This window comes from Chiloscyllium punctatum, chromosome 42 (assembly GCF_047496795.1).
Source record: "Chiloscyllium punctatum isolate Juve2018m chromosome 42, sChiPun1.3, whole genome shotgun sequence".
Classification (NCBI taxonomy): domain Eukaryota; kingdom Metazoa; phylum Chordata; class Chondrichthyes; order Orectolobiformes; family Hemiscylliidae; genus Chiloscyllium; species Chiloscyllium punctatum.
In genome coordinates this window covers 35,013,052-35,040,103 of record NC_092780.1, presented here as the reverse complement: position 1 = coordinate 35,040,103, position 27,052 = coordinate 35,013,052, and the positions used below count along the sequence as shown (strand labels likewise).

General features: G+C 42.3%; 1 protein-coding gene across 3 annotated transcripts in view; it reads left to right on the top strand.

The window, feature by feature from the left end:
• The window catches only part of LOC140465888 (sodium channel protein type 4 subunit alpha-like), a 195,111-nt gene that overhangs the window by 37,738 nt on the left and 130,321 nt on the right, over positions 1-27,052 (top strand). The window lies entirely within an intron of this gene.

Here is a 27,052-nt window from a genome sequence, read left to right as displayed (position 1 = left end):
GTTTAATGGAGATGGAGAGCCCACAGGTTCTGGAACCATAGAAAAGGCAGCCGAAGAACCAGGCATGTTTTGCACCCCCTCCTGTTTGAGTTTGTAGCTTTCATGTGATCTACATGCTTTTTCAGGAACATCATACCTACCTGACCTTTATATGTCACTGGACTTGACCTCGCATTGACCATGTCTCTTACCCACACAGGACCATTCCCATGGTGCCTAAACCAAATGTTGTCCCCTGAAGTAAACTGTCTCCCTTGCTTAGCAGAGCCTTATGCCCAGCAGTGGAGTTCCTGATGCTGTTTCATTCACCCCCCCCACTCCCACAATCCGAACCCTATCCCAATCTGGGAAGATCAGATTCTTCTCCCCATTAGCAACTCTGCTGGAGCTTTCCCTGTCGGTGCATCAGTGGCGGTCGTATAATCAATTAGAACCTGGACAGTTTGGTATCTAGTGAAGCTGCAGGATTTTTCTTTTAGCCTCCCTTCAAAGTTTGGACAGCTTTTTCTGCCAGACCATTGGATGGTATGGAGCTGTCCTTACATGTTGAATGCCATTTGACTTCAGGAAATATTGAACTTTCCTGCTGGTAAACAATTGTCTGTTATCTGTGACCAAAACTTCCGGGAGTCTGTATATTGCAAAAGTTGCGTGCAGTTTTTCTATCATCAGCCCTGTGTTTGACAAATTAACTGTATGCACATCCTGCCATTTGAAAGGACCTGCATAGTCGATGTTTAATTGAGCCCAGGCTGTCTAATTTAGTCAGTCATTCCCAAGAATGTGGGAGAGCTGCTGGTGGAAATTTTTGTCTTTATTGACACGCTTGGCACTGCCCCCACTAACATAGCTATGTCTGCATCCAATCCTGGCTACCATACATAACTTCTTACCAACATCTTCATTTTGGAAACCCTGGGTGATCCTGGTCGGGTTCAGCCAGCATCTGACAGCGACCTTTGCTCAGGACAATCACTCTTGCTCCCTGTAATAATATGTCATCCTCTACTGTGATCTGGTCTCTCTGGGCCCAAAGGATTTCAGTTCTGGTTGTGATGGCACTTTGATTTCCTCCATCACCACCAGCTGTTTCAGTTTTGTTAGGATTGGATTTTCTGTGTCCAACGTTCGAAATTGTCTTCTGTGACTGGCAGTGTGTCCAGAAAATTTAAAATCATTACAGATTGTACCAGTGGTGGCACCATTAGTGGTAAATCTGCCAGCGAGAGGCAGCAAGATGCATCTGCATTTGCTACTTGGCCTTCCAAATGGTGTTCCAACTTGTAATTATACATACTTAGTCTTGTAGCCCACCTTGGAATTTGGCTTGAAGCTATGGGCAGGACTGCCTTGTCCTCTTTAAATAGACCTAGCAAGTGTTTGTGTTCCATTATCATTACAAATGTACATGTGTGAAGGTATTGGTGAAACTTCCTGAGTCCATTTATGACCGTCAAATCTTTCTTCTCAATCTGGGCATATTTACACTATGAATTAGCCAAAGTCCTAGATGCAAATGCTATTGGTCTTTCCTCTCCATTGGTACATCTATGAGCTTAACTACGCCAATGCCATATGGGGAGGCATCACATGATAATCCCAGATCTTGCTTGGGATCATAGTGTACCAACACCTTAGAAGATGATAGCTGTTTCTTCACTTCCATGAAAGCAATGGCTTGACTGAATGATTTTTTTATGAGTTGATGCAAAGATGCCAGGATGGAGGCAAGGTTATGTGTGAGCTTTCCATAATAATCCACCAGCCCAAGGAAAGATGTAAGCTCCAGTAAAGCTGTGGGAGAGGAGCACCTTTGATCACCCTCACTTTATCTTCTAGGTGTGGGTCACTTGGGGTGCCTGGAACACACAGGTTTCCCTTCTAAGGTGTACGCCTACCTGGGAGAATGTCTATGACAATGTCCAAGTATTCCAAGTGCTCCTTATTGGTCTTCCCTGTTATTAGCATGTCAGCTCGATAAATGGTGACTTGAGGTAAACCTTGTCAAATGTTGTCCATCTCCAATGAAAAATTGCACAGGCTGACAATACCCCAAATGGCAGTCTTGTATAAACCATTATGGGTATTAATTGTGGCATAATTCTGGGAATCCTTATCTAACTGCTGTAGCAAGTATGCATGGCTCATGTTCAGCTTTGTGAAGGACAGATCACTTCCAACTTTGTGTATAAATCCCCTATGTGAGGGATTGTGTATTGTTGCAGCTGCAAAAAACAGTTTACTGTTTGCTTTAAATTCCCACCAAGGTGAACCAACCTGTCGGGCTTCACAATTAGTATTACCAATGTTGTTCATTCCATAAACTGCACTCTTTTGATGATTCCTTCACTTACCAGCCTCTTGATCTCTGCCTCTACTTTTGCCTGTTTGGCAAACGACATTCATTGGGCCTTGCAGAATCGTGGAATTGCTGCCTGGTCAATACGAAAGGTGGCCTTGCCTCCTTTGATAGTTCCTAGACTTTCCTGAAGAACCTCCAGGTATTTAGTTTGGACTTCATGCAGGCAGCCATTTTCTAATCAAACCTTTTTTTTTCACCTAGAGTCAATCTAGGTGAATCATTCTCAACCAATTGCTTGATTGATGTAAGCTTGGGCCCAAGCCTTTTACGACAATCAGTGGTAACTGGACCAATTGCTTCTCATAAGAGACTGGAACTGAAGTTGTATCCTTAATCTTTAAAGGTTCTCTGGTATACGTTCTCAGTCTAGCTGAGGTCTTACTCAAGCCTAAGGGCTGAACTCCAGAGTGAATTTTATGAAAGACTGGTTCTGCAAACATTGAAAAAGCCGCACAGGTAGTGACCTCCATTAGAACCGGGTGACTATTTAACCAGAAGTTTATTTTGATTGGTTCTGATGTGCAGGGGATCTGATTGAGACATATAAGATTATTAAAGGATTGGACACTCTGGAAGCAGGAAACATGTTTCCGCTGATGGGTGAGTGCCGAACCAGAGGACACAGCTTAAAAATACGAGGTAGACCATTTAGGACAGAGATGAGGAGAAACTTCTTCACCCAGAGAGTGGTGGCTGTGTGGAATGCTCTGCCCCAGAGGGCAGTAGAGGCCCAGTCTCTGGATTCATTTAAGAAAGAGTTCGATAGAGCTCTCAAGGATTGTGGAATCATGCGTTATGGAGATAAGGCAAGAACAGAATACTGATTAAGGATGATCAGCCTTGATCATATTGAATTGTGGTGCAGGCTCGAAGGGCAGAATGGCCTACTCCTGCACCTATTGTCTATTGTCTATTGCATGTTGCTTAGCAACGTAACTGTTTAAATCAGATGTAGGTGGACTTTCCTATGTGTTCGCTTACTCAATTTCTGTCCAGTGAGACACTTTTGCTGTCTTGAGTTCGCATACCGGCAGCAACTACAATGGCTTGCCGGCCTGGATCCTGGAGAAAATTGTAACTGTTTGGCTGAGACTTGGCTTTATGTTGGGGTTTGCTGTGGGCTGACCTAGAATCCCTCTGTTGAGGATATGTTCTGAGTAAGGCTATGTAATTGCCTTCACTCAAGTGGCATTCAGTTGGACTGGCAAGAGTCTCTACTTCCATCAGAATACCCTGCAACGTATATGCTGTACTTGTTACATTTTCCAATGATAAAGCCAGTTGTGGTCCCTGTTTGAAGCCTAGTTGGGCTTTAGCTAGTGGGCGCTTTTGTATGTTACATCATTAGTCCCACTCGCATCTCCACTGAAATAACTCCATAGAGGCCAGTATCCCATCACCAAGTCACGCATTATTTACTCATGAGTCCTTGTTACAGATCCAGCTCCCTCAGACCCAACTAAGATTCTACTTAAATTGAACGTAACTTCACTGATTTGCTTTGGATTCTTCTAGATGTACCCAAAGTTTGTTAATTACATTGTTTTGTTGACCTGTCAATGCTACTTTAGCATAGTGTCTCTTATCTCTCGTTCTCTTTACACTTCTATTTCATTTATTTTTTTCAGGTGTAGAATCATAGAATTTTCACTGTGTGGAACACACACACACACACACACACACACAGCCACTCTACCGGACCTGCACATCTTTAGACTATGGGAGGAAACTGGAGCACCCAGAGGAAACCCACACAGACACAGGGAGCATGTGCAAACTCCACACAGACAGTTGCATGAGCCTGGAATCAAACCCAGGTCCTTGGCGCTGTGAGGCAGCAGTGCTAACCACTGAGCTACTGTGCTGCCCATTTAAATCATGTCTTTATTCTTTCTACCAAAATATTAACTTGGTCCCACTGCCTCAAAATTTGGTGTCATTCTTAAATTTGGTATTTGATCCTTGCAATTCCTGAGACAAATCATTTATGTGAATGGAGAAGGAAAACAACCTGTTGGCAGTGTGATAAACTTCCTTGATGTCATCTCTTTATTTCTTGTTTTGCAGTCAGCTTTAGATTAGAATATCCTTAATTATCACATGTACTCCGGTGCAGAAGTGCAGGGCTGAAAAATTTTACAATGTCACTTCTTATGGCGCCATTTTATGTACAAGTACCTAGGTATAAACCTGAGATACAAAAGAGAAATAAAAAAAAGTATTTACATCATTTTTACAGCATTTAAAGAATAAGAAATAGTCCAAGGATTGACACTATAGTCAGATTTTTAAAAACGCCAAATGAAGATTACATTGCAGCAGTTTAGCATAGGGACTTCCCCATTCTATGGATTGTTGAATTTTCTCAGACTCCACCTGATCTGATTTTAGGCATTAGTCTACTTTCTCAAGGCCCATTCAAAATCAAATACTTTTTATCTTTGGCACTACGTCTGCCTGTAATATTTTCTGCTACAGTCATAATTTGACTGGTGAATTTGCTACAGATGTTAATGTTATTTTTGCACATGTTATGACATCCATTGTGAAAGATAACACTTAGCTGATTTAAAGAAAACGTGATTTGAAATAACTCTCAGATTATTTCTATATAATTTTGCACTAATGAGCTTCAACAAATCTGTATCCTTTTTGGTTAAGGACAGAAATATACCTTAAAATAATTGTGAAGTCACATTCCATTATTACACATAAGTGGTATCTTCAACATCAAGGTAACATCTGGAAAATTTTCTGGGAGATGATTGTTTAATTGTTGAGGGAGTCTGTTGTGACACAGCACAGATTTAAGATAATCACAGAAAGAATGAAAGTGGGGATAAGAACAACATTTCTGCCAAAGAGAGATGTTTGAATATGAAATTGTCTGACATAAATGGCGAATGCTTTGAGAATGAATTGGTTATCTGAATTTTTTTTAAATGTTGAATCACTAGGACAATGGGATTGGACTAGAGAATGAAGTGAAGAAAAATAGCAATTAAGGCTTGGAAGCCTATTTTGATGCTCTGAGACCTATCTCATAATACATTGTAATAAACCTACCTGATCAACTACTAAATAAGGCAATCAAAAAGGACACAAGAATAGAAGTTTAGGAAGGATTGATGTTAGAATCATTCTGGAACTAAGATTGGCTGAACAGCCTTCCTCAATCATAATTTTGATTTAAGGTTTCTGTCTCCAACAGATTCCCTTGCAACGTACTGTCCCATGTTCCAGGGTGCAATTACATTTCCACATCAGTACAAAATGGTTTCAGCCATAGTTGAATCTGAGTGGTGGCAGTGTAACTTGATCCTAAATGGACATTTGCACACAACTCATTGGCATGTAAAGCCTTTCACGAGAGCCTGTTCACATCTGTACAAGTTTGCACAAGTTCCAACTTTGCTTCGTTATGCACAGCCATCTTTCTGACAAGTTTTAGATGGAAGTGAAATTGTTACTGGTAGAGCTTGTTTGACAACACTGACCACCGCCTGACTGAGGTCAGATTGCAAGGTCCCTCTGGGTGTGAGACCTTTTTCTTTCAAAAAGAGGCCAAAGGAATCTAAGCACCTCTTGGGAACATTGAAAACTGGAGTAAAACTGAAAATGCTGGACAAAACTCAACAGGACTGGCCACACCTGTTGGTGAGAAACAAAGTTAATGGTTTAAGTCCAATAGATTCTTCTTCAAAACTGAAATGATCTGGAAATGATGATTTTGTGCTGTTAGTTTGATTTATTGTACCTAACTACAGTAAAAAGTTTGTTTTGTGTGCAGCTCATAACATATAAGGACAAACAATCATAGGGTGATTTAACAGAGTGAGACATAGAGTTTGGCTACACAGGACATGTACAAAAGTAAGATTAACATTAGATTTGAAATTTGAGAGATCCATTCATCAGTCTAATAACAGCAGGGAAAAAATGTTCTTGAACCTGTTGGTGTGTGTGTTTTAAGCTTTTGTATCTTCTGTCTGTAGGAAAAGGTTGGAAGAGGTTATAGCCAGGGTGGCAGGGGTCTTGACCTGTTGACTGTTTTACTGTGGCAGTGGAAAGGTGTAGTTGGAGTCAATGGATGGACTTGCATGAGGGTCTGGGCAGGGTTCACAACTTTATGTAATTTCTTGGGCAGAGCAGTTGAAATACCAAACAGAGACAGTCCTGGGCAGAGCAGTTGAACTACCAAGCCATAATGTGCCCATATAATACGCTTTCTGTGGTGCATCTATAAAAGTTGGTGAGGATCCTTTATGGACATATCAAATTTCTCTAGGCTCCTGGGGAAGAAGAGGCATTGTTGTGCCTTTTTGATCATCACATCTACAGAGGTGGTCCAGGGCAGATTGTTGTTTATCATCACTCCCAGGAATTAGACGCTCTTGGTCCGCTCCAGTTCAGCTCCAATGATATAGATGGGGCGTGTCGTCCTCCATTCTTCCTGTACTCAATGATCAGCTCATTAGTTTTGCTGACATTGAGGGGGAGATTGCTGTCTGTGCCCCATGACACCAAGCATTCTATAACCTTCTGGTATTCTATCTCATCATTGTTTAATATCCGCCCTACAATATTGGTATCGTCAGCGAACTTGCAGATGGTGTTCGGATGGAATTTGGCGACGCAGTCATAGGTGTACATGGAGTACAGCAGGGGACTGCGTCTGTATCCTTGCAGGTTGCTGATGTTGTGGATTATCTTGGAGGAGGTGCTGTTGTCTATTCTCACTTATTGCGGTTTATGAGTCAGGAATTTGCAAAGGGCAGAGCTGAGATCTAGGTCTCAGAGTTTGGAGATAAGCTTGGTTGGAAATATACTGATGAAGGTGGAGCTTATAGTGAATGAGTAGAAGCGTGAAGTAAGTCTCTTTATTATCCAGATGTTACAGGGATGACAGAGGTGTGGAAGAGCGAGTGGAACAGTTGGTAAGAGTGCCCAGAGCACACCCAAAGGAATGCTAATCGCAGGAAAGGAGATATAACGTGTAAAACAGGAGTAGACAATAAACTTCAATTTGCTGATAGCAAAGCTAGCAAGACACAGTAAAACATGGCTGGGTGTTGGGGTGGAGTTGGGGCTAATTGAAATGGGTGGCAGAGACATTACTGTGAAGTAGCTGAACTCAATGTTGAGTCCTGGAGGCTACAAAGTATCCATATTGAAAATAAGCTGCTATTCCTCCAGCTATCATTGAGCTTTGATGGGGCACTCTTTCGGGAATGAAAAGTTGAAATGGGAGCAAGAAGTCTTATTGAAATAGCAAGCAACTGGAAGGTCAGGGTCGTTCTTATGGACAGATTGGAGATGTTCTGGGAAGTGATCACCCGGCCTGCGTTTGGTCTGCCCAATGTAAAGGAGACCACATCGTGAGCTGTGAATATTATAGACTAGATTGAAGAAATTGAAAGATGTAGAAGTTGAAAGCTTCTTCATCTGAAGGTATTACTCAACAATGAGGAGGTGAAAGGGCCAATGTACACCTTCTGCGATTTGCTGGGGATGATATGAATAGGAAAGGTTTAGAGGGATGTGGGCCAAGTGCTGGCAAATGGGAGTAGATTTGACTGGGATATCTGGTCGGCATGGACATGTTTGACGAAGGGTCTGTTTTCATGCTGTACATCTCTACGACTCTATGTGGGTGGTGGGGAAGGGTTAGGAGTGATAAAGGAGTAGACCAAGACTTCATAGAGGGAATGCTACCTGATTGATAGTGGTATCCTGCTGGAGGTGGTGGGAATGATAGATGAATTACAGAGACTGGAGGGGGATTTAGAAATAAAGGTACACTATGACAGTGCTGGGTGGAGAAGAGTGCAGGAGATGGGTCAGACATGGCTGAGGGTCCTGTCAATCATGATGGAGATGTATCCTCAGTTTAGGAGGTACCCTGTTGAAAGATGGCATCATCTGAACTGATATGATGGAGATGGAGAAACTGGGAAAATGGAATGGAGTCCTTGTTGTGTGTGAGGAGGTGTAGTTGAGGTAACTGTGAAAGTCAGTGGTTTATAGTGGGTGTTAGTTGAAAGCCTATCCCCAGAAATGGAAACAGAGAAGTCAAGGAAGGGAAGGGAAGCGAAGAGTCACAAATGGAGCAGGTGAAGGTGAGAGAAGGATAGCAATTGGAAGTAAAACTGACAAATTTTTCCAGTTTCCAACATTTGCAACCATTTGGATTCATTTGAAAAGTAGACGCTTTTGAAATGTAGGTGGTAAGGTGTACGTTTGAAATCCCATGTATAACCATTCAACAAATGAAGAAATGCTTGAAATTGCAAGAACAAGAAAAGATTTTTTTAAAAATTCAGAAAAGAAATGTCACTGTTTCTGCCACTCGGTTAGAACTGGAAAGCTTCAGAGATCTCTTCTGAATGTCAACATTGAAAGAAGTAAAGGTGGGTTTGACCTAGGTATGGCTAGGTGATAGATGTCACAGTGTGGTTTCATATGAGCTACATGAAGATGGCACATGACACAACTGGGACACATCATGACAGGAGATCTCCTGTAGGAGCAACTGTAGCATGACAGAACTGGAGAATATGGATGCTAAGACTATTAACTTGACAATAGACAATAGATGATATGGCCTACTCCTGCACCTTCTGCCCTTCGAGCCAGCACCACCATTCATTATGATCATGGCTAATCATCCTCAATCAGTATCCTGTTCCTGCCTTATCCTCATAACCCTTGATTCTACTTGAGGTAGAATATCTGTGGCCTGGGAAACCAGGGTTCTGTTGGCGTGGAGGAACAGATGCATTAATCTAACTATTGCAGCTGCTGAACCCCAGTCAGGAGATAGCCCAGAGTGGAACAAAAATCAACCACCTGTGCATTGCAGAAGAATTACCCACAACTTTAACCACATTATAGAGCTGAGTGCACACTAAAAATTCTCCCTGTTTAACAAAATAAAACAAGCTATGTTTCCTTGATACCATGTGACTGTTGCGTGGTCCAAGGAGGGGTCCCACTCTGCCACTGATCAGAGCAAAGTTGTGTTTTTAAAGATGTGACAAAGTTGCCAATTGTTTAGGTGTCACATTATTTCTTTCAGTATCTGGAAAATGTCGGCCATGTTTCTTTAATTAACAAATAAGTACACGTGCACGCGCATACACACACAGTCTCTCTCTCTCTTTCTCTCTATTTCTCTTTCCCTCTCGTACACATACAGCCACTGCCAGATAACTGGGAACACTACCACTTGGAAATTCCTCTCCAAGGCACTCACTATCCTGTTTTGGAAATATGTTGCCATTCATTCACTGTCGCTGGGTAAAACTCCAGGAATTTTCACCCTAACATAGTGGATCAACCTACAGCAAGTGGACTGCAGCAGTTCAAGAAATCAGCTCACCAACACCTTCTCAAAGGCAACTAAGGACAGGCAATAAATGCTGATCAGCCGCAATGCCTACATCCCATGAATGAACAAAGGAAAGAATTTTTCATAGTTTTATTTAAAATTCACTCATGGGACATTGTGTCAAGGCTGGTCAGCTATTGCCCATTCCTTGGAGGGGATCTGCTGTCCTTGCCTTTCTAAATGGTAAGATAATGGCTTTGGAAGGTGCTGTCTAAGAGTCTTTGGGGAATTCCTGCAGTGCATCTTATAGACCGGGCAGTGCAGTGGTTCGCACTATTATCTCACAGCAGCAGAGAACCGGGTTCAATTCCAACCTCATTCGACTGTCTGTGTGGAGTTTGCACATTCTCCTTGAGTCTGTATGGGTTTCCTCCAGGTTCTTCGGTTTCCTCCCACAGTCCGAAGATGTGCAAGTTAGGTGGATTGCTCATGCTAAATTGCCTGTAGTGTCCAGGGATGTGTGGATTAGGTAGATTAGCCTTGGGAAATGCAGGGTTATGGGGATGAATTTGGGTGGGTTGAATTTCAGAGAATTGGTGTGGACTTGTTGGCCCAAATGATTCACACTGCTGCTGCTGAGCATCAATGGTGTAAGGAGTGGATGTTTGTGGATGCGCTGTCAATCAAGCTGGCTATCTTATCCTGGATGGTATCAAGTTTCTTGAGTGTTGTTGGAGCTGCACCCATCCAGACAAGTTGGGAGTATTCCATCACTCACCTGACTTGTGCCTTGTAGATGGTGGACAGGCTTTGGTGAGTCAGGCGGTGAGTTATTCGCTGCAGTATTCCTAGCCTCTGACCTGCTGTTGTAGCCACTGTTTTATATGGCTAGTCCAAATTGAATCAAATGCTGACCTGTCGCTGAAGTCTCTTTCCAGAAACATCCTGTTAGCATTGCAGCATCTTCCTGAATTCCGCTGAGGCTGGCTCAGGATACCTAGGAAGCCATTTTGGTTTGAGATGGAAAGAAATTTCTTCATCCAGAGGGTTGAGAACCTGTGGAATTCTCTGCTAAAGAAAGCCGTCAACAAGCAGGAGGCTGGAAGAAAACAGCAAGCCAGGCAGCATCAGGAGGTAGAGAAGTTGACATTTTAGGTGTAACGCTTCTTCGGGATTGGGGGTGGGTATAGGAGGAGCTGCAGATAAAGGGGGTGGCAGGGACAGGGTGGTGAAGTGGGGATAGGTGAAGACAGGTAGATGGTACAACCTGGTTAGTCAGTGGCAGGAATGAATCCAGTAGGTGGCTGGGAGGAGTGGAAGGGAGGGGTTTTTTGTCTCTAAAGAAAGTTGTGGAGGCAAATTCACATTAAATAAAGAATTAAATAGGTATTAAGGGATATGGGAAGAGAGCAGGTGATTAGTATTGACATGGGGGATCAGCCATGATCATGTTGAATGGTAGATCAGGCACGATGTGCCAAATGGCCTACTCCTGTTCTAAAGCTGTGGACACTTGGGTTCAAATCCCATTGTGTCAGGTGGTGAAAACTGTAATTTAGGATATCTGGTTGGCATGGGCGGGTTGGATCAAAGAGTCTGTTTCTGTGCTGTATGGCTCTGACTTTACGACTCTAATTAATAAGTGTAGAATTGAAAGGTAATTTCAGTAAAGGTGACCATGCAACTATCACTACATGTATTAATGCCTTTAAGGGAGGAAATATGCTGTCCTTATCTGACCTGGGACTTCAGATAACAGAAATGTTCACTCTTGTATTCCCTCTGAAATGGCTTATCAAGCCAATCATCTCAAGGACAGTTAACAAAGGGCATCAAATAACTGGCCTTACCAGTAATCTCACATCACATCAAAAAGATACAAATATTTTAAAAAATACAGTCTGTTCTGATATAACACTAGAGTTCCTTACGTGTGCGATTCAGCGTTATAAGAAAATCATGTAATAGCAGTAACATTTAAGCTAATGGGACTGGAATCACATAGCCTATATAGGTAAGGAAAGTTCACATTCTACAAATAATGGTTTAAGTTCTTCAATCATGTTATAGCCAATTTACATTGAAGAAATGCGCATTATAGCAGAACCAATTGTACACCTGTTGGTGGAAGTTTATTCCACACCTACCTTTCTTAGAAACCACAATTGTTCTGATTAAATTTGATTCGTGTGAAGAGTTCTTCAACTTTGCAGTTAACATTTCTCCATCCGTACTTTTTATGTGTATAAAGATTGTGCCTCATTTATAGTGTTTAAAATAAAACTACGGTTTTGGTGTTTTTTTTTCTCCTTTTCAAGATATTAACAAGAAAACAAAATATTTTCATTTGCATCTTATAATCCTTAATTGCCTGTCACATCGGCCGAAACAGCATAAAACTTGCTGTCTAAACTAATTTTACTGGGAGTGAAAACTGAAATGCTGGAGACACGTAGCACCTGTGGAAACAGACACAATGAGCCCATCATCAAAATTAGAAAAAAGAAATGCAGGTGAATAACATCCATTAAAGAACTGAATGAAGGCAAATGGAGAAAAATACACATTCCCTTCCAACTTTTACATAAGACCGTTTTAGATTGCAGAAAAAAATAGAATTTCATCTAATTTCTTTGAGCTGGATTTGCATCTAACACTTAGAAGTAAAAGAATTATGTCTCGGCTTAGTGTTTCATTCACCTTTTCGTATTTTGTCCCATTTAACATTTTATGCAAAGAATGAGCAATGCAAACAGACTGGCTTCTACCTTTCCTTTCAAACTCAAACTGAGGTCAACTTGACTGAATTGTAATTACTGCTTGTCACCGTGGTGACAAGTTACGGTCACACTTCACACCCATGGATTACTTCATTTGGAACTAGCTGCCCATTCTCTGGAACATATCTCATTTGCATGAGGGGAATCGCAAGTCTCAGAGCAAAACAATAATGCCTTCAATTCCCAAAAGTTGGCAAGTTCACTCTCGGACCGAATCTTCCCAGTGATTGAAAAAAACACAACTGTTTTGTTATCTTTAAGCCCATGTTAAATGTGACTGCACCTAGTAGCATCCAGAACACCAAGTATCACCTATCACAACTATCAGAAACAAACAGTATAATGTTCCCAATATAGAACTTCTTGGAGCACTTTGTAGGAGGTGGACACTGAGCAAAAAGTAACAAGAGCGAAAAACATAAGGAAGGAGGGCATCAAAGTTGCTCACATCAATGAGTCTTAGTGGGATGAGGTAGTAGATGGAAGTGTTAGATGGTGATGGAGACTCGAGGTTTAAGGTCAGCCCTACTATCCCAACTGACCTTGAATTTTTTTTATATTAGTCTATGAAGAATGAGCAATATTATGATAAAATCAATTACATTTATATAGTGCCTTAAATACAATAAATATTACGGATGGATTACAGAAATGATGTGGAGGTGCTGGTGTTGGACTGGGGCGGACAAAGTCAAAAATCACACAACACCACGTTATAGTGCAACAGGTTTATTTGGAAGCACTAGCTTTTGGAGCGCTGCTTTTGTCAGGTAGCTGTGGAGCAAGATCATAAGACACAGAATTTATAGCAAAAGATCACAGTGTCTTGCAACTGACACAATACAGAGTCATAGAAATGTACAGCATGGAAACAGACCCTTTGGTCCGGCCTATCCATGCCGACCAGGTATCCCAAACCAATCTAGCCCCACCTGCCAGCACCCAGCCCATATCCCTCCAAACCCTTCCTATTCATATACCCATCCAAATGCCTCTTAAATGTTGCAATTGTACCAGCCTCCACCACATCCACTAGCAGCTCATTCCATACATGTACCACCCTCTGCGCGAAAACGTTGCCCCTTAGGTCTCTTTTATATCTTTCCTGTCTCACCCTAAACCTATGCCCTCTAGTTTTGGACTCCCTGACCCCAGGGAAAAGACTTTGTCTATTTATCCTATCCATGCTCCTCATAATTTTGTAAACCTCTATAAGGTCACCCCTCAGCCTCCGACGCTCCAGGGAAAACAGCCCCAGCCTGTTCAGCCTCTCCCTGTAGCTCAGATCCTCCAACCCTGGCAACATCCTTGTAAATCTTTCCCGAACCCTTTCAAGTTTCACAACATCTTTCCGAAAGGAAGGAGACCAGACTTGCACACAATATTCCAACAGTAGCCTAATCAATGTCCTGTACAGCTGCAACATGACCTCCCAACTCCTGTACTCAATATTCTGACCAATAAAAGCAAGCATACCAAACGCCTTCTTCACTATCCTATCTACCCGCGACTCCACTTTCAAGGAGCTATGAACCTGCACTCCAAGGTCTCTTTGTTCAGCAACACTCCCTAGACCTTTCCATTAAGTGTATGAGTCCTGCTGAGATTTGCTTTCCCAAAATGCAGCACCTCGCATTTATCTGAATTAACCTCCATCTGCCACTTCTCAGCCCATTGGCCCATCTGGTCCAGATTCTGTTGTAATCTGAAGTAACCCTCTTCACTGTCCACTACACCTCCAATTTTGGTGTCATCTGCAAACTTCCTAACCGTACCTCTTATGCTCACATCCAAACCATTTATGTAAATGACAAAAAGTAGAGGGCTCAGCACTGATCCTTGTGGCACTCCACTAGTCACAGGCCTCCAGTCTGAAAAACACCCTCCACCACCACCCTCTGTCTTCTACCTTTGTGCCAGTTCTGTATCCAAATGGCTAGTCCTTTCTGTATTCCATGGGATCTAACCTTGCCAATTGGTCTCCCATGAGGAACCTTGTCGAACGCCTTACTGAAGTCCGTATAAATCAAATCTAGATTGCTGTTAAGTCTTTCATATTTTAGAATGGGTTGCAGGGTTCAGTTCAATAATATCTAAATCCCAGAACTACTTTCAAGTCACATTCTCGAGATAACTCAGACAATGCATTAAAGGTGTGAGATTAGTGTCTGTCTGTATCCCAGTCTTGAGCCAAACTGGTCCTATTTGCAACATTGAAATTTATAAAATGTTAAATGGAGTGACTGCCTGCAGATTATGTGCTTTTTGAAGAAAATAGAATGTAACTTCAATTACAATTTTGCAAATGCAAATTCACCCCATAGACTTAGATGAGTGTGTGAACAAAATTGAACCACATAAAGAAATATTAGGACAGCAGACCAAAAGCTTGGTCACAACATCATATTTGAAGGGATATTTAAAGGAGGACAGAGCAAAAGAGAGGTGGAAAGATATTGGGATGAAATTTCAGAGTTTAGGACTGAGGCTGCCTAATAACAAAATAATTCAAATCATGAATGTTCAAGAGACCACGATTGATTTAGTTTATTAAGAATGGAATGCAGGCCTTTATGTCTAGAGGACTGGTGTATAAGGATGCAGAAAATTTATACCGCAGTTATAATACAGAACCCTTGTTGGACCCCATTTGGAGTATGATGAGCAGATCCGTGCACCACATCTTAGAAGGAGGAAGTTAAAAGTTAAGGGGTGATCTGATCAAAGCCTTCAAGGTATTACCAGGAAAAAACAGGATAGATAAAGATAAGCTATTTCCACTGATTGTGGATTCTTGAACTGAGGGGCTTAAACTGAGAATTAAGGCTAGAACATTGAGGAGAGGTATTAGGAAGGACTTCTACACACAAGTGGTAACAAGTGTTTAGAACTCCTTTCCACAAAGAGCATTGGCTGCTGGATCAGTTGTTAAGTCTCAGTCTGAGACAGATAAAGGTTTGTTAAGCAGGACCTATCAAAGGATATGGACAAAGACAGGTATTTGGAATTAGGCTGCAGTTTAGCCATGATCTCCTTGAATGGCGGAATGGACTCAAAGGGCTGAATGGCATACTCCTGTTCTTATGTTCCTATTTAAGAAAGGAGGAAGATAGCAAACTATGCCCCAATTAGTCTAATATCTGTTATCAGGAAATATTAAATTCCATTATTAAGGAGGTAGTGGCAGGACATTTAAAAAGTCACAGTACAATCAGGCAGAATCAACAATAGTATTATGAAGTGGCAATTTTTTTGACAAATTTATTAGAGTTCTTTAAGGATATAAAAGGAGAAAATGGATAAAGGAGAACTGGTAGAATGATGTATGTGGATTTCCACAAGATATTTCATAAGATGTTACATAAAATGTTACTGCATAAGTTAAGGACTCATGATTTGGAGAGGAGAGAAGTACATTAACATGGAGATAGATTGGGCTAACTAACAGAGAATGGAGAGTTTGGATTATTAATCATTTTCAGGTTGGTGTAATTAACTAGTGGAGTACATCAGGGATCGGTGATCTTATGGAAACAAGTTGTTATTGAGTGATTAGAACTTGGAACACACCCTGAAGGAAAGTAACTTTCAGAAAAGGAGGGACAAAGTTGCAGGGGTGGGCAGAATGAGCACAGCAGTGCAACTTATTGAATAGCTCAATCAGGGAGCTGGCAATGATGGGCTAAAACTGCTAAATTCTAAGTGTAAAGGAGGTGAACTGTGAGGGAGCATTAAACAAATACTGCTGTCCAGAAGAAGGAATAATTATTTGGAAACAACACAGAAATCATACACTAAGTCCATAGGAACATCCTGCAGATTCCAGAAATCTGAAATAAAACAGAAAGGATTGGTAATATTCAGCAGGTCTGGCAACATCGGACTTTCTGGTATCAGACTCTTGTCTTACCGTTGTTACAACATTTGCATTATATTCATATTTGTAATAGACATTGCCTATCTAAATGGTTATGCTGTAGTCACATTCTTCTGACAGTGTAATTATCAAATTCTGTGTCTCCAAGCTCCTCAAACCTTTTCAGAAAATCTTTACTTGGAAAATAGTCTGTTCCAACAATGTGACAGGTTTAGCTATTTAATTATAGTCTATTTATATAAATACATTAAAAATTCTAAGCTCGTACACATGCTTGACCACAACATGTAACTTCCTGACACACAACATTGATATAAATGGATCCCACAAATGAATAGTGGAAATTGCCTGTGAAATTTGGTCATGCTGTCATTACACACTTTAGCCAATGGTGGTGCTGTAGCACCTTAGTTGCATCTTAACCACTTAGCCAGTGCTACACAAAAAAAATTAAGTCTGTAAAATTTGGATGCGTTGTATTCACATTTTTGGGGCTTGTCAGATCTACTTTGGCGACAAGAAGATGTTTGTGACATATGCACACACTTCTTTCACTGGTTTCACCAGGTAATGTTTGAGTGAGGGTGCCATTTTGATGCCAGTGGTTCTATTTTGGAGCGCAGTGTCTCATTTAATGTTCTCCCTTAACCTTTTAGAGTTGTGCATGTGTTCAACAGCAGGATAAACCCACCACCAACACAACGTAAAAGGATCATTCACTGCTTTCAGACTAGTTGCTGATTGATTTATACTGACTGTTGCTGTAATTGGAGAAGTATTTAGTGGTTTCCAAAGTTGTTTAAGCCTACAGGGAATGTGTGCCTGTGCTGAAGGATTCGGTGTTGACTTGAAGACTTCTGTAAAACTCCATTTGATCTTAGGCTTGGAGACATCTCCCTCACATAGCAGGATAATTGGGGGCATATGTAGAGAATAAGACCAGCTACAAGCAGAGAAGGGCACTCAGTGGGAGGATATATTTGCTCAGAGTGTGCAGGGAGCAATTCATTTACCTGGATCTCTGTGGTGAACAATGGGCTGGATTTACAATGCAGTAATAGCAAGATAATGTCAGGGTCATTCAACATTCATAGGTCCCCATCCTATACAACGGGCTGACATGACCCTATTTTCAAATGCAGGTCTCCTAATCTGGACACTTTTGCTGCAGTGACTGGCTTTCTTTCAACTGAACTGAAAACCTCCTGCAAGGAGAAGAAACTAAAACTTGCTTCTGAATTGAACTTTGATTCTTCTGGCACCTTTCCATGCAATTGCAGAAGGTATAATACCTGCCTTTTGAGCTCCCCCTTCCTCACTTTCCAAGGCCCCAAACATACCTTATTGGTGAAACAGCATTTTACTTTGTACTGCTCACAACATTGTCTCCTTGACATTGGTGAGACTGGGTACTGCTTTGTGGAATATTTCTACTGTGTTTTTCGGAATTAGCCTGACCCTCAAGTTGCTTGCCATTTCAATATACCATCTTGCTCCCACACTACAATTTCCACCTGGGTTCACTGCAGTGTTCCAACAAAACTGAATGCAGGTTAGATGAACAACACCTAATTTTCTACTCTGGCAATTTATAGATTCCAGGACTCAATGCTGAGTTCAACAACTTCAAAGCATAAAAATCATGATTTTTCAGTCCCTTTCAGTTCTGAATGACAACCGTATAAGACTCAAGATATTAACTCTGCTTCTTTGTCTTTGGGGCGTTAGTTGCATAGTGGTAATGTCACTAGAATAGTGACCCCCAAACCACAGGCTACTGCGCTGGAGGCCTGGGCTTGAATTCCATCATGGCAGATGGTGAAGTTTGAATTCAATTTAAAAATATATATGTATTTTACAAAGCTAGTCTAATGATGTCCATGAAACCACTGTTGATTGTGGTAAAAAAGTCTGGATCACTAATATCCTTGAAGGAAAGAAACTGTCATCCTTATCTGGTCTGGCCTTCTTGTGACTCCAGTCCCACAGCAATACGGTTGACTTAGTCTACCCTCTGGGCACCTAGGGATGGGCAACTAATCTGACCTGTCCAGTAATATCCATACGATTTTTAAAAAATGCTCGCGGAACAGTTGGATTGCTCCAGCATTTTCTGTTTTTATTTCAGATTCTTCTGAACTGAACTGAAATCAAACTTAATAGTCTTAATGTATCCACACTGCCTACCTTAAGCACAAAACATAAACATCCTTCCATTAACATGATTCAGGTTTGCAGTCACATGGTTTCTGAGCAATGCTGAATTAGGTCACAGTTTCAAAATGAACTTTTCATAGAACTGACCCACATTAAACTGTCTCTCTTTTTAAAACAATTCAAACAATAAAAAAAAGTACACCCTTTGTCACATCAGTCTCCTAGCAGCAATTGTGATGTTTTCAACTCTATAATAGTCCATCATTTCATCTCTATTTGAGCAACTTGACTAAATAAATAGCATTTATTGGCAGCAAACTGCTGACTTTAGCATGCAATCTTCAAACTCATGTAGTATGATATATAGCATGAAAACCAGACTTCCTCACAAAATATCATTGAACAACCATTTGGACTCGAGAAATACACTTGCACTGACTGGTCCGTTCAGTGGAAACTACATTTCTCAACAGAATACATGCTGTGAGACCTTGTCATTTTAAAGGGAATAACTTTATAAATATATGGTCATTAGAAGCAGGAGGCAAAGGAAGAAGGGGTCAGAATGTGGTGGAGGCAATTAATTTGTCCACCTTCTGACTGGGCTGTCTTTGTACAACTCATTGACAATGCTGCTAATGAATACAACCCCAATTCTCCAATTGTGATCTGTTTCTCACCTTACTTTTGCTGTTAGAGTCCATTAGTGTGTTCATTCGGCCAGTGTTAAAATAAATTGCACTACAAAACATACATTGCAAACCAAATTTATCAATCAGATGTTGCAATATTGTGTGTTCTCTTGCTGCCTGTATTCCATGTCCTTTACTCTGTTGTAAAACTAGAAATTGGTAACAGCACAGTTGGTGGAAGACTGGTGACTTTCAGGAGGCAAAAAAAAAACAGATAATGTCACCAGATAATGTCACCAGAGCACATTGACCAGCTTCAGCCGTACAAGTCTTGCCTTTACATTATCTCAGCATAGATGGCAGGAGTCTGTGCTAGCTAGCTGGTGGGCAATATCAAGTGGTGGTGAGGTCAGAAATGCTATCATCCTGAAAGGTTAGATGGAGGTTCTAGATTGTTTGAATATTGTATTTATGTCATTTGAATCCTTTGCTCAGGTTGCAAGTTTGTAAGTCATCCTTTGGTATTGATTCTTCTGCATTGATCCTCCATGATCTAATACCAGTGATCTATTCTGTATAATCTAACTTCTATCCTGTGTGATCTTTCTTGTATGATCTACCCTCCATGTTCTCCAGTTCGGACATTTATCCTCCATGAAGTATAATCTATTGACAATGATCAGTTCTCTGTGATCCATTATGTGTGATCTGTCCTCCAAGACAGATCATCAATGATGTATCCTCTAAGACCTGTCTGTTATTTCTATGATCTATCCTCGTTAACTGTGTCAGCTAGGAGCTGAGTGTTCTCAGGTGGGCAAAGGCCAAAATTGATTTTAGATTAGAGACAATTATTTATCAATTTTACTTTGTTATCTTGTGTTGACTCCACAAGAAAATAATATCATTTTGTGAATATCAATATTGTCCATGGACTACTGCAAACAGCAACTGATGTATGCACTGAAACCTCCTGCCAGCTCAAAATTGACAAAATATTGAAATAAGAGCCCAGCCTCCTAATTAAAACAGTTTATGTTATCAAATCTCACAGATACTAGGAAGTGAGTTCCAGGACGTAACATAACCTCGGGGTTCAGATGGATGTTCTAAATTGTTTGAACTTGTGCTTATAATTCATGTTATTCGAATCCTTTGCTCAGGTTACAAGTTTGTAAGTCATCCCTCAGTATCGATCATTCTATATTTAAAATACTTGTGCTGAATTTACATTACACCATACAACTTAAAAGTGTATGATGGACAGAATGGGAATTACTGCAGGCAGCCAAATAGAGTAATATTGCACAAAGTAAATTTAATGTTGTGGTTCTGTTCGCCGAGCTGGGAATTTGTGTTGCAGACATTTCGGCCCCTGTCTAGGTGACATCCTCAGTGCTTGGGAGCCGCCTGTGAAGCGCTTCTGTGATCTTTTCTCCGGCATTTGTAGTGGCTTGAGTCTGCCGCTTCTGGTTGTCAATTCCAGCTGTCCATTGCAGTGGTCGGTATATTGGGTCCAGGTCGATAAGCACATCGACCTGGACCCAGTATACCGACCACTGCAACGGACAGCTGGAACTGACAACCGGAAGCGGCAGATTCAAACCACTACAAATGCTGGAGAAAAGATTGCAGAAGCACTTCACAGGAGGCTCCCAAGCACTGAGGATGTCACCTAGACAGGGGACGAAATGTCTGCAACACAAATTCCCAGCTCGGCGAATAGAACCGCAACAACGAGCACCCGAGCTACAAATCTTCTCCCAAACTTTGAGTAAAGTTAATATTGAAATAAAGTAAAAGCATTTAATTCTGGTAATCTTATATACATATATAGTTATGAAGCCTTCAAAACAATGATTTTTTTGATTTACTGGCTGAAAACCTATTTTTTTAAAAATTCAATATTTAATTATTTAATACTTTTAAATTTATTCAATCTTTTAAAAAGCTAAGTGCTGCATTTAAGTGACTTGGGACCACAGTCAAAAATGGTTGCATATTTGCATCACTGTACTTTCTGACTTCACCATTGAAATTGAGTCAACCCATCTGCAAAGATGCATCAAAAATGATTTTCCTGCTGGAATATAAACTCTTCTCCTACATTATTAGCAAAGCATCAGAAGTCGCATGGATATTCAACAGTGCAGATATAAATCATTTAGGCATAAGCACTTGGACAGTGGGGACTCTGGCTATTAAATTAATTTAATCAGACAAATCCTAACACGTGTGCCAGTCAACTATAATACAGTGGTGACAATTGTATTTGGCCCATGAGTCAGTGGGAATGAGGAGGTTAGGTGGCAAGCAACCTGGCATTTTATTTGTTTAATCAATTGTTTCTTGCAGCAGAGCAGGACAAATAACTGAGGCACTGACAGACCAGCACCCTGAATGGGTTCCTGCTCTCTGTCTGTCTGTCAGACTCTCTTTCTCTCTTTCCAGACAACTTATAACTTTTGTAGCCTCTCTGCTGACCTTCATTATCCAGGTGCTGTAAACTGAGAGCGTAAATCAGCTCAGCAGTTTCTATCTTCAGCTGGCTACACCTTTTAAGCTGCACTGTGTTCAAAGCAGGAGGACCACTGGGTTCACCTGGATGCTAGCCCAGTCACCAAACCTCCAAGAACCTGCTGGATTGCAAATAGCTTATCTACTTTCTATCTTTGTAATCTGGGTGTGAGCTTCGAGGCTGCATGTGAAAGTCAGAGCCATTTTAATTATTTTTCTTAAACCAGGTTAAATAAAATGAAGATTAGTATCTTGTCTATTTTCCTTTTTAAAAGAACTTTGAGAAACCTTGTGATCTGGTGGACAAATTCAGAAGTCACACGACACCAGATTATAGTCCAACAGGTTTATTTGAAATCACAAGCATTCAGAGCACTGCTTCTTTGTGAGGTGAACATAAAAAACACACACTGATTTGGTAGCTATATCCTTTTCAACAAATCAAACAAAAAGTGGGAAACTCCTCACTTGATTGGAACTCATTGTAACTAATTGGCGCACCGATCTTTACACGGCTGAGGCTAAACGCCAGCTCGCGATCGAACAATTCTTCTGCCGCCTTTGCCTCCGCGCCTACTTCTTCAACCAGGATTCTCGCCCACCCTCTGACGACCCCTTCTCCCGCCTCCAACACACCCCATCCAACTGGACACCCCGTGCTGGCCTCTTACCTGCCCTCAATCTCTTCATAGCCAACTGCCGCCGCGACATTAACCGCCTCAATCTGTCCACCCCTCTCACCCACTCCAACCTCTCACCCTCGGAATGTGCAGCCCTCTACTCCCTCCGTTCCAACCCCAACCTCACTATAAAACCGGCAGACAAGGGAGACACGGTGGTAGTTTGGCGCACCGATCTTTACACAGCTGAGGCTAAAAGCCAGCTTGCGGACACCTCCTCCTGCTGCCCCCTTGACCATGACCCCACCTCCCACCACCAAACCATCATCTCCCAGACCATCCATAACCTCATCTCCTCAGGGGATCTCCCATCCACCGCCTCCAACCTCACCGCACCACCCGTTTCTACCTCCTGCCCAAAATCCACAAACCTGACTGCCCCGGCCGACCCATTGTCTCAGCCTGCTCCTGCCCCACCGAACTCATCTCTGCATACCTCAACATGGTCCTGTCCCCCTTAGTCCAAGAACTCCCCACCTATGTTTGGGACACCACCCACGCCCTCCACCTCCTCCATGATTTTCGCTTCACCGGTCCCCAACACCTTATCTTCACCATGGACATCCAGTCCCTGTACACCTCCATCCCCCATCACGAAGGACTCAAAGCCCTCCGCTGCTTCCTTTCCCGCCATACCAACCAGTACCTTCCACTGACACCCTCCTTCGACTGACTGAACTGGTCCTCACTCTGAACAACTTCTCTTTCCAATCCTCCCACTTCCTCCAAACCAAAAGGAGTAGCCATGGGCACCCGCATGGGCCCCAGCTATGCCTGCCTCTTCATAGGATATGTGGAACAGTCCATCTTCCACAGCTACACTGGCACCATCCCCCACCTTTTCCTCCGCTACATCGATGACTGTATCGGCGCTGCCTCGTGCTCCCACGAGGAGGTTGAACAGTTCATCCACTTTACCAACACCTTCCATCCCGACCTCAAATTCACCTGGTCCGTCTCGGACTCCTCCCTCCCCTTCCTAGATCATTCCATTTCTATCTCAGGCGACCGAATCAACATGGACATTTACTATAAACCGACCGACTCCCACAGCTACCTAGACTACACCTCCTCCCACCCTGCCCCCTGTAAAAATGCCGTCCCATATTCCCAATTCCTTCGTCTCCGCCGCATCTGCTCCCAGGAGGACCAGTTCCATTACCGTACAACCCAGATGGCCTCTTTCTTCAAAGACCGCAATTTCCCCCCAGACGTGGTCGATGATGCTCTCCACCACATCTCCTCCACTTCCCGCTCCTCCGCCCTTGAGCCCCGCCCCTCCAATCACCACCAGGACGGAACCCCACTGGTCCTCACCTAACACCCCACCAACCTCCATATACATCATATCATCCGCCGTCATTTCCGCCACCTCCAAACGGACCACACCACCAGGGATATATTTCCCTCCCCTCCACTATCAGCGTTCTGAAAAGACCACTCCCTCCGTGACTCCCTCGTCAGGTCCACACCCCCCACCAACCCAACCTCCACTCCCGGCACCTTCCCCTGCAACCGCAAGAAATGCAAAACTTGTGCCCACACCTCCCCCCTTACTTCCCTCCAAGGCCCCAAGGGATCCTTCCATATCTGCCAAAAATTCACCTGCACCTCCACACACATCATTTACTGCATCCGCTGCACCCGATGTGGCCTCCTCTATATTGGGGAGACAGGCCGCCTACTTGCGGAACGTTTCAGAGAACACCTCTGGGACACCCAGACCAACCAACCCAACCACCCCGTAGCTCAACACTTCAACTCCCCCTCCCACTCCACCAAGGGCATGCAGGTCCTTGGACTCCTCCATCGCCAGACCATAGCAACACGACGGCTGGAGGAAGAGCGCCTCATCTTCCGCCTAGGAACCCTCCAACCACAAGGGGTGAACTCAGATTTCTCCAGTTTCCTCATTTCCCCTCCCCCCACCTTGTCTCAGTCCCAACCCTCAAACTCAGCACCACCTTCCTAACCTGCAATCTTCTTCCTGACCTCTCCGCCCCCACCCCCACTCTGGCCTATCACCCTCACCTTAACTTCCTTCCACCTCTTGCATTTCCAACGCCCCTCCCCCAAGTCCCTCCTCCCTACCTTTTATCTTACCCTGCTGGACACACTTTCCTCATTCCTGAAGAAGGGCTCATGCCCGAAACGTCGATTCTCCTGCTCCTTGGATGCTGCCTGACCTGCTGCGCTTTTCCAGCAACACATTTTCAGCTCTAATCCCCAGCATCTGCAGTCCTCACTTTCTCCTGTAACTAATTATATACATGATTATGTAGAAACATAGAAAATGGGTGCAGGAGTCCTCCATTTTGCTCTTTGAACCTGTTCCATCTTTCAGGAGAATCATGGCTGATCATGCAACTCAGTTCCCTGTTCCCACTTTCTTCAGCAACTGGAGAAACAGAGAGGGTGAAGTCTATGAATAGGGAAAGATTAACTTTTAAAGCTGTTTCAGTTTTGGTAATCTCAATTTATTCAGTACTTTACCATTTATACTATTTATTCAGTAATTTATTCTGTAATCTGAAACGAATCTAGAAAGTAGTAACATCATCCCATTTTCACTGTAACTCGGTAGAAGTGAAAATATTAAATTAATTTAAATCTAGATCTAAGAATTATATTTTACTCCTTGAAACCATTCAGTGTTTTGCCTTCAATCTCTTTCTGTGGCAGAGAATTCCATAGGCTCACCACTATCTAGGTGAAGAACTTCTCCTCATCTCATGTCCTAAAGAGTTTACCCTGTATCCTGAAACTGTGCTCCTAGTTCTAGACTCACCAGTCATTCAGGACATTGTTCCTGCACTTAATCAGTTAGAATTTTAAAGGTTTCTAAGAGATGCCCCTCATTCTTCAGTGAATTTAGTCTAACCAGTGCAATTCCCTCTTTGCACATCCGTCATGCCAACCCAGGAATCAGTCTGGTAAACATTTATTGCACTCTGTCCATAGCCAGAACAAGTTTGTTCAGCCATTTTTGCTGCCATTTTGTGCACAGCAACATCCCGCAGTCAGCAAATGTAGAGAATGGTCAACTTTTTTTCTGGGCGGTGATGGTTACGAAGAAAGGACAGGATAGTAAGAGAACTCTCTCATCATTATCCCATGGGATCTTTTACCTCCAGTTATATGGGCTGGTGTCTCAAACTCAGTGTTACCAGCTCAAATTGCATGATTAATTCATTGGCGTTCTGCTCACAGTGATGTCAGGAATCAGAATCACTTCTTTGAATATGAATTCCCACTGTGAACACCAGTTTGTTGAATGTACTCTGACATGCTCTAATCAAAGAGGCTGGCTTGAACCCAACAATCTCTGACACAAGGGAAAGAGTTCCAGCAACTGATCTCGGTTGGCCAGTTCTGAAGAGGAGAGCTTCAGGGAATGAATGGCTAATTTTTCACATATTTTCATGTAAAATCTCAACTTCTTCACATTAATTTGATGAAAGAATGTTAAGCTAAAAAAGAAATATGCCATCAATTTCTCCAGACATAAATTCAACCAAAGGTCATCAGAAACCTGGGACAAGTGGGATAAATGGCTGTTCTACAAGTAAATGATTGTAGATGCTTGGCAGAAATTCTAACAGTTTCCATCTTTCCAATTTTGAAAGAGCAAGTGCATGTGCAAAAATAATCAAACTTTGGCTGCTGTCCTGAATAATGCATTTACAAGGCCTCCCATCCCCATTTCATCTGTCAGAGCAAGAGTGTGAATGAAATAAAACACTTTTGGCGAAGGTCTTATTGCTTGTGTTTAAATGTTCAAGTAATTCTAAACATTTTGGGAGAAGTTGCATTACATGAACTGGATTTATGGTTCTGTTAATGTGTACCTTCTCTCAGTCCAGCAGCAGCTGTCTCTTTCCAGCTGTGAATTAGCTACTCAGCCTGGGTTTGACTGTGTCATTAGCATTCTCATCTCTGAGCCAGAGAATTGTGGGTTTTCATCATGTTTCAGCAATGTGAGCATAAAAATCTTGACTGAAGCTTCAGTGCAGTACTGAGGGGGTGCTGCACAATCTAAGGTGGCAATTTTTAGATGAAGTGTTAAACAGAGATCCTGTCTGCCCTCCCAGGTTGACATGGAAGAGCGAGTGTCATTATCTTGAAAAAGAGCAGAAGAGTGCTCCCTGGTGTTCTGACAAACATTTATCCCGCTAAAATTCATTATCTGGTCATTATCTCATTGTTATTTGTAGGAATTTGTTGTACTTTAATTTGTTACTATACTTGTGACATGGGCGTGAATGCTATGTCCAATACATTGAGTGCTCATGTGCAAAGAGGAATGTGACTCCATTTGGAACCAATGGTAAACAGCTCCCATTTTAAAGATGGCATAGCAGGCAGTGTGTATAATTGGAGGAAGAGTCATAGAGTCATATAGTCCAACCAGTCCATGCTGAGTATAATCCTCCACTAAACTATTTGCATGTGTCTGTTTCTGGCCCATATCCTTCATGTACTTATCCAAGGTCTCTTAAACGTTGTAACTATGACTACATCCACCACTTCCTCAGGAAGTTCGTTCCATACGTGAACCACCTTCTGTGTAAAAAATTTGCCCGTCTTGTCTTTTTTTAAAATCTCTCTCCTCTCACCTTAAAAGGACTGACTGCTTCCAAAGTCCTTGGACTGGTATTGGAGGCAGACCTTGTCTTACTGTGTTGAGACTCCCTGATTGAAGAGAATCTCCTTCAAC